This window comes from Heptranchias perlo, chromosome 27 (assembly GCF_035084215.1).
Source record: "Heptranchias perlo isolate sHepPer1 chromosome 27, sHepPer1.hap1, whole genome shotgun sequence".
Taxonomy (NCBI): Eukaryota; Metazoa; Chordata; class Chondrichthyes; order Hexanchiformes; family Hexanchidae; genus Heptranchias; species Heptranchias perlo.
The window spans coordinates 39,422,380-39,431,708 of NC_090351.1; the positions used below are offsets into that span (position 1 = coordinate 39,422,380).

The 9,329-nt window shown below is 56.6% G+C and overlaps 1 long non-coding RNA gene across 7 annotated transcripts in view; it reads right to left on the reverse strand.

Moving 5' to 3' along the window:
* LOC137344612 (uncharacterized) overlaps positions 1 to 8,979 on the reverse strand; it is an 82,141-nt gene extending 73,162 nt beyond the window's left edge. For 5 of the 7 annotated variants that reach the window (XR_010968414.1, XR_010968415.1, XR_010968411.1 and 2 more), the window contains exon 1: positions 8,785 to 8,979. This is a non-coding gene — a long non-coding RNA (uncharacterized lncRNA). The remainder of the gene's footprint in view (positions 1 to 8,784) is intronic. The other 2 variants (XR_010968413.1, XR_010968409.1) reach the window with 2 other exon arrangements.
* Between the last annotated feature and the right edge of the window lie 350 nt (positions 8,980 to 9,329).

The following is a 9,329-nucleotide window of genomic DNA, read 5'->3' on the forward strand; positions in this document are numbered from 1 at the left end:
CACACCGTCCCATCCCCCAACATCACACCGTCCCATCCCCCAACATCACACCGTCCCATCCCCCAACATCACATCGTCCCATCCCCCAACATCACATCGTCCCATCCCCCCAACATCACATCGTCCCATCCCCCAACATCACATCGTCCCATCCTCCAACATCACATCGTCCCATCCCCCCAACATCACACCGTCCCATCCCCCCAACATCACATCGTCCCATCCCCCCAAAATCACATCGTCCCATCCCCCAACATCACATCGTCCCATCCCCCCAACATCACATCGTCCCATCCCCCCAACATCACATCATCCCATCCCCCAACATCACATCGTCCCATCCCCCCAACATCACATCGTCCCATCCCCCAACATCACATCGTCCCATCCCCCAACATCACATCGTCCCATCCCCCCAACATCACATCGTCCCATCCCCCAACATCACATCGTCCCATCCCCCCAACATCACATCGTCCCATCCCCCAACATCACATCGTCCCATCCCCCAACATCACACCGTCCCATCCCCCCAACATCACACTGTCCCATCCCCCCAACATCACACCGTCCCATCCCCCCAACATCACATCGTCCCATCCCCCCAACATCACATCGTCCCATCCCCCCAACATCACACCGTCCCATCCCCCAACATCACATCGTCCCATCCCCCCAACATCACACTGTCCCATCCCCCCAACATCACACTGTCCCATCCCCCCAACATCACATCGTCCCATCCCCCCAACATCACATCGTCCCATCCCCCCAACATCACACTGTCCCATCCCCCAACATCACACCGTCCCATCCCCCCAACATCACATCGTCCCATCCCCCAACATCACACCGTCCCATCCCCCAACATCACATCATCCCATCCCCCCAACATCACATCGTCCCATCCCCCCAACATCACACCGTCCCATCCCCCCAACATCACATCATCCCATCCCCCCAACATCACATCATCCCATCCCCCCAACATCACATCGTCCCATCCCCCCAACATCACATCATCCCATCCCCCCAACATCACATCGTCCCATCCCCCCAACATCACATCGTCCCATCCCCCAACATCACACTGTCCCATCCCCCCAACATCACATCGTCCCATCCCCCCAACATCACACTGTCCCATCCCCCCAACATCACATCGTCCCATCCCCCAACATCACATCGTCCCATCCCCCCAACATCACATCGTCCCATCCCCCCAACATCACATCGTCCCATCCCCCCAACATCACACCGTCCCATCCCCCCAACATCACATCGTCCCATCCCCCAACATCACATCGTCCCATCCCCCCAACATCACATCGTCCCATCCCCCCAACATCACATCGTCCCATCCCCCCAACATCACATCGTCCCATCCCCCAACATCACACTGTCCCATCCCCCCAACATCACATCGTCCCATCCCCCCAACATCACATCGTCCCATCCCCCCAACATCACATCGTCCCATCCCCCCAACATCACATCGTCCCATCCCCCAACATCACATCGTCCCATCCCCCCAACATCACATCGTCCCATCCCCCAACATCACACTGTCCCATCCCCCCAACATCACATCGTCCCATCCCCCCAACATCACACCGTCCCATCCCCCAACATCACACCGTCCCATCCCCCCAACATCACATCGTCCCATCCCCCCAACATCACACCGTCCCATCCCCCAACATCACATCGTCCCATCCCCCCAACATCACATCGTCCCATCCCCCAACATCACATCATCCCATCCCCCCAACATCACATCGTCCCATCCCCCCAACATCACATCATCCCATCCCCCCAACATCACACCGTCCCATCCCCCCAACATCACATCGTCCCATCCCCCAACATCACATCGTCCCATCCCCCCAACATCACATCGTCCCATCCCCCCAACATCACATCGTCCCATCCCCCCAACATCACATCATCCCATCCCCCCAACATCACATCGTCCCATCCCCCCAACATCACACCGTCCCATCCCCCCAACATCACACCGTCCCATCCCCCAACATCACACCGTCCCATCCCCCCAACATCACATCGTCCCATCCCCCCAACATCACATCGTCCCATCCCCCCAACATCACATCGTCCCATCCCCCCAACATCACATCGTCCCATCCCCCCAACATCACATCGTCCCATCCCCCCAACATCACATCGTCCCATCCCCCCAACATCACATCATCCCATCCCCCCAACATCACATCGTCCCATCCCCCCAACATCACATCGTCCCATCCCCCCAACATCACACCGTCCCATCCCCCAACATCACATCGTCCCATCCCCCAACATCACATCATCCCATCCCCCAACATCACATCATCCCATCCCCCAACATCACATCATCCCATCCCCCAACATCACATCGTCCCATCCCCCAACATCACATCATCCCATCCCCCAACATCACATCATCCCATCCCCCAACATCACATCGTCCCATCCCCCCAACATCACATCGTCCCATCCCCCAACATCACATCGTCCCATCCCCCCAACATCACATCGTCCCATCCCCCCAACATCACATCGTCCCATCCCCCCAACATCACATCGTCCCATCCCCCAACATCACATCGTCCCATCCCCCCAACATCACATCGTCCCATCCCCCAACATCACATCGTCCCATCCCCCCAACATCACATCGTCCCATCCCCCCAACATCACATCGTCCCATCCCCCCAACATCACATCGTCCCATCCCCCCAACATCACATCGTCCCATCCCCCCAACATCACATCGTCCCATCCCCCCAACATCACATCGTCCCATCCCCCAACATCACATCGTCCCATCCCCCCAACATCACACTGTCCCATCCCCCCAACATCACACTGTCCCATCCCCCCAACATCACACTGTCCCATCCCCCCAACATCACACTGTCCCATCCCCCCAACATCACATCGTCCCATCCCCCCAACATCACACCGTCCCATCCCCCCAACATCACACCGTCCCATCCCCCAACATCACATCGTCCCATCCCCCCAACATCACATCGTCCCATCCCCCAACATCACATCGTCCCATCCCCCCAACATCACATCGTCCCATCCCCCCAACATCACATCGTCCCATCCCCCCAACATCACATCGTCCCATCCCCCAACATCACATCGTCCCATCCCCCCAACATCACATCGTCCCATCCCCCCAACATCACATCGTCCCATCCCCCCAACATCACATCGTCCCATCCCCCAACATCACATCATCCCATCCCCCCAACATCACATCATCCCATCCCCCCAACATCACATCGTCCCATCCCCCAACATCACATCGTCCCATCCCCCAACATCACATCGTCCCATCCCCCCAACATCACATCGTCCCATCCCCCCAACATCACATCGTCCCATCCCCCAACATCACACCGTCCCATCCCCCAACATCACACCGTCCCATCCCCCCAACATCACACCGTCCCATCCCCCCAACATCACACCGTCCCATCCCCCCAACATCACACTGTCCCATCCCCCAACATCACATCGTCCCATCCCCCAACATCACACTGTCCCATCCCCCCAACATCACACCGTCCCATCCCCCCAACATCACATCGTCCCATCCCCCCAACATCACATCGTCCCATCCCCCAACATCACATCGTCCCATCCCCCAACATCACACCGTCCCATCCCCCCAACATCACATCGTCCCATCCCCCCAACATCACATCGTCCCATCCCCCCAACATCACACCGTCCCATCCCCCCAACATCACACCGTCCCATCCCCCCAACATCACATCCCCCCATCCCCCCAACATCACACCGTCCCATCCCCCAACATCACATCGTCCCATCCCCCCAACATCACATCGTCCCATCCCCCCAACATCACATCGTCCCATCCCCCAACATCACATCGTCCCATCCCCCCAACATCACACTGTCCCATCCCCCAACATCACATCGTCCCATCCCCCCAACATCACACCGTCCCATCCCTCCAACATCACATCGTCCCATCCCCCCAACATCACATCATCCCATCCCCCCAACATCACATCATCCCATCCCCCCAACATCACATCGTCCCATCCCCCAACATCACACCGTCCCATCCCCCAACATCACATCATCCCATCCCCCCAACATCACATCGTCCCATCCCCCCAACATCACATCGTCCCATCCCCCCAACATCACACCGTCCCATCCCCCAACATCACACCGTCCCATCCCCCAACATCACATCGTCCCATCCCCCAACATCACACCGTCCCATCCCCCAACATCACATCGTCCCATCCCCCAACATCACATCGTCCCATCCCCCAACATCACACCGTCCCATCCCCCAACATCACATCATCCCATCCCCCAACATCACATCGTCCCATCCCCCAACATCACACCGTCCCATCCCCCAACATCACATCATCCCATCCCCCCAACATCACATCGTCCCATCCCCCCAACATCACATCGTCCCATCCCCCCAACATCACACCGTCCCATCCCCCAACATCACATCGTCCCATCCCCCCAACATCACATCGTCCCATCCCCCCAACATCACATCATCCCATCCCCCCAACATCACATCGTCCCATCCCCCCAACATCACATCGTCCCATCCCCCAACATCACATCGTCCCATCCCCCCAACATCACATCATCCCATCCCCCCAACATCACATCGTCCCATCCCCCCAACATCACATCGTCCCATCCCCCAACATCACATCGTCCCATCCCCCCAACATCACATCGTCCCATCCCCCAACATCACATCGTCCCATCCCCCCAACATCACATCGTCCCATCCCCCCAACATCACACCGTCCCATCCCCCCAACATCACACCGTCCCATCCCCCCAACATCACACCGTCCCATCCCCCCAACATCACATCATCCCATCCCCCCAACATCACACCGTCCCATCCCCCAACATCACATCGTCCCATCCCCCAACATCACACTGTCCCATCCCCCCAACATCACATCGTCCCATCCCCCCAACATCACACCGTCCCATCCCCCAACATCACATCGTCCCATCCCCCAACATCACACTGTCCCATCCCCCCAACATCACATCATCCCATCCCCCCAACATCACATCGTCCCATCCCCCCAACATCACACCGTCCCATCCCCCCAACATCACACCGTCCCATCCCCCAACATCACATCGTCCCATCCCCCCAACATCACATCATCCCATCCCCCCAACATCACACCGTCCCATCCCCCAACATCACACCGTCCCATCCCCCAACATCACACCGTCCCATCCCCCAACATCACATCGTCCCATCCCCCCAACATCACATCGTCCCATCCCCCCAACATCACATCGTCCCATCCCCCCAACATCACATCATCCCATCCCCCCAACATCACATCGTCCCATCCCCCCAACATCACATCATCCCATCCCCCAACATCACATCGTCCCATCCCCCCAACATCATATCGTCCCATCCCCCCAACATCACATCATCCCATCCCCCCAACATCACATCGTCCCATCCCCCCAACATCACATCGTCCCATCCCCCCAACATCACATCGTCCCATCCCCCCAACATCACATCGTCCCATCCCCCCAACATCACACCGTCCCATCCCCCCAACATCACATCGTCCCATCCCCCAACATCACACTGTCCCATCCCCCCAACATCACATCGTCCCATCCCCCCAACATCACACCGTCCCATCCCCCCAACATCACATCGTCCCATCCCCCAACATCACACTGTCCCATCCCCCCAACATCACACCGTCCCATCCCCCAACATCACACCGTCCCATCCCCCCAACATCACATCATCCCATCCCCCCAACATCACATCGTCCCATCCCCCCAACATCACACCGTCCCATCCCCCAACATCACACCGTCCCATCCCCCAACATCACACCGTCCCATCCCCCCAACATCACATCATCCCATCCCCCCAACATCACATCATCCCATCCCCCCAACATCACACTGTCCCATCCCCCCAACATCACATCGTCCCATCCCCCAACATCACATCGTCCCATCCCCCCAACATCACATCGTCCCATCCCCCCAACATCACATCATCCCATCCCCCCAACATCACATCGTCCCATCCCCCCAACATCACATCGTCCCATCCCCCCAACATCACACCGTCCCATCCCCCAACATCACATCGTCCCATCCCCCCAACATCACACCGTCCCATCCCCCAACATCACATCGTCCCATCCCCCCAACATCACATCGTCCCATCCCCCCAACATCACACCGTCCCATCCCCCAACATCACATCGTCCCATCCCCCCAACATCACACCGTCCCATCCCCCAACATCACATCGTCCCATCCCCCCAACATCACATCGTCCCATCCCCCCAACATCACATCGTCCCATCCCCCCAACATCACATCGTCCCATCCCCCCAACATCACACCGTCCCATCCCCCCAACATCACATCGTCCCATCCCCCCAACATCACACTGTCCCATCCCCCCAACATCACATCGTCCCATCCCCCCAACATCACATCGTCCCATCCCCCAACATCACACTGTCCCATCCCCCCAACATCACATCGTCCCATCCCCCAACATCACACTGTCCCATCCCCCCAACATCACATCGTCCCATCCCCCAACATCACACCGTCCCATCCCCCCAACATCACATCGTCCCATCCCCCCAACATCACACTGTCCCATCCCCCCAACATCACACCGTCCCATCCCCCAACATCACATCGTCCCATCCCCCCAACATCACATCGTCCCATCCCCCAACATCACATCGTCCCATCCCCCCAACATCACATCATCCCATCCCCCCAACATCACATCGTCCCATCCCCCCAACATCACATCATCCCATCCCCCCAACATCACATCGTCCCATCCCCCCAACATCACATCGTCCCATCCCCCCAACATCACATCGTCCCATCCCCCAACATCACACTGTCCCATCCCCCCAACATCACATCGTCCCATCCCCCCAACATCACATCGTCCCATCCCCCAACATCACATCGTCCCATCCCCCCAACATCACATCGTCCCATCCCCCCAACATCACACCGTCCCATCCCCCAACATCACATCGTCCCATCCCCCAACATCACATCGTCCCATCCCCCCAACATCACACCGTCCCATCCCCCCAACATCACATCGTCCCATCCCCCCAACATCACATCGTCCCATCCCCCAACATCACATCGTCCCATCCCCCCAACATCACATCGTCCCATCCCCCAACATCACACTGTCCCATCCCCCCAACATCACATCATCCCATCCCCCCAACATCACACCGTCCCATCCCCCCAACATCACATCGTCCCATCCCCCAACATCACACCGTCCCATCCCCCCAACATCACATCGTCCCATCCCCCAACATCACATCGTCCCATCCCCCAACATCACACCGTCCCATCCCCCCAACATCACATCGTCCCATCCCCCCAACATCACATCGTCCCATCCCCCCAACATCACATCGTCCCATCCCCCAACATCACATCGTCCCATCCCCCCAACATCACACCGTCCCATCCCCCCAACATCACACTGTCCCATCCCCCCAACATCACACCGTCCCATCCCCCAACATCACACTGTCCCATCCCCCCAACATCACATCGTCCCATCCCCCCAACATCACACTGTCCCATCCCCCCAACATCACACCGTCCCATCCCCCAACATCACACCGTCCCATCCCCCAACATCACACTGTCCCATCCCCCCAACATCACATCGTCCCATCCCCCCAACATCACACTGTCCCATCCCCCCAACATCACATCGTCCCATCCCCCAACATCACACCGTCCCATCCCCCCAACATCACATCGTCCCATCCCCCCAACATCACACCGTCCCATCCCCCCAACATCACACTGTCCCATCCCCCCAACATCACACCGTCCCATCCCCCAACATCACACCGTCCCATCCCCCCAACATCACATCCCCCCACTTCCCATCATCCCATTACCCCACTCCCCAACTTCCCATCATCCCCCCCCCCCCATCTGTTCCCGATCCTCTCTCTGAGCTCCCAGCTGCTCTGCGATCTCTCTCTCTCGACGCCCGGCAGTGAGGGGGCCGGGAGCCTCCTGTGGAGCACCGCTCTCCCATTGCCAATGTTAACGGCTTGTTATCTCTATTGCCTTCTGCCGATCCAGGCCAGAGAGGTGAACAGTTAAACTTTTGCTTGTTTTTGTATTGTTGGGTCTGTGTACTTTGAGTTGAACTTTGTGCAATCTATTCCAGCCCTTCAATGGACAGTCAGCATCAATTTTTACAAATCCCTAGTTATCCACTGGCAACTTGTTCTTATCCCTGTTGGCCTTCAAGACAGTTCTGGTATACCCGAGAGAGAGGGAAGTGTCATTGATCGGGAATCAAATCAAAGAGGACCATGGGGAGCTGGAGTCTCAATCACTCATTGATTTGCAACATTCAGTGCTCCACCTACACTCCAGAAAACTTTATATCAACATATCATAGAATCATAAAATCATAAAATGATACAGCGCAGAAGGAGGCCATTTGGCCAATCGTGCCTGTGCTGGCTCTTTGAAAGAGCTATCCAATCAGCCCCACTCCCCTGCTCTTTCCCCACAGTCCTGCAAATTTTTCTCTTTCAAGTATTTATTCAATTCCCTTTTGAAAGTTATTATTGAATCTGCTTCCACCGCCCTTTCAGGCAGCGCATTCCAGATCGTAACAACTCGCTGCGTAAAAAAAAAATTCTCTTCATCTCCTACCTGGTTCTTTTGCCAATCGCCTTAAATCTGGGTCCTCTGGTCACCGACCCTCCTGCCGCGGGAAACAGTTACTCCTTATTTACGCCTCAGGCTTTGGAACACCTCTATTAAACCTCCCCTTAACCTTTTCAGATGGAATAGCCAGAGGGATTAGGTTAGCTGTGGCAGTAAATGGGTTACGCTATCTGATTTCGGGTTTTATTTTACAGGTTCCAGGTCAGCTGGTTCATAACACTGATTGCTTACTAGATTACAACTTATTGTAGGTTCATGGGTGTTGCGCACGGTCACAAGACTGTTTAGTTTACTGAAATCCACTGAACCTTTTAAGTGACTTTAGGCAATACCTGCAGATGCTTCGCATATTCACATGATGGTGTCGGCCATTTTAACACAGTCATTAAATGAGTTAGCACCTTCCCTACATAACAGTCACATGAACACCTGTTCACTGATATCGCCAACAAGCATGTCCAGACTTAGGAAACAGCGGGGCCGGAGTGCGTGGCGGCAATTGGTGAGGGTCATTGGGAAGGGTATCATGG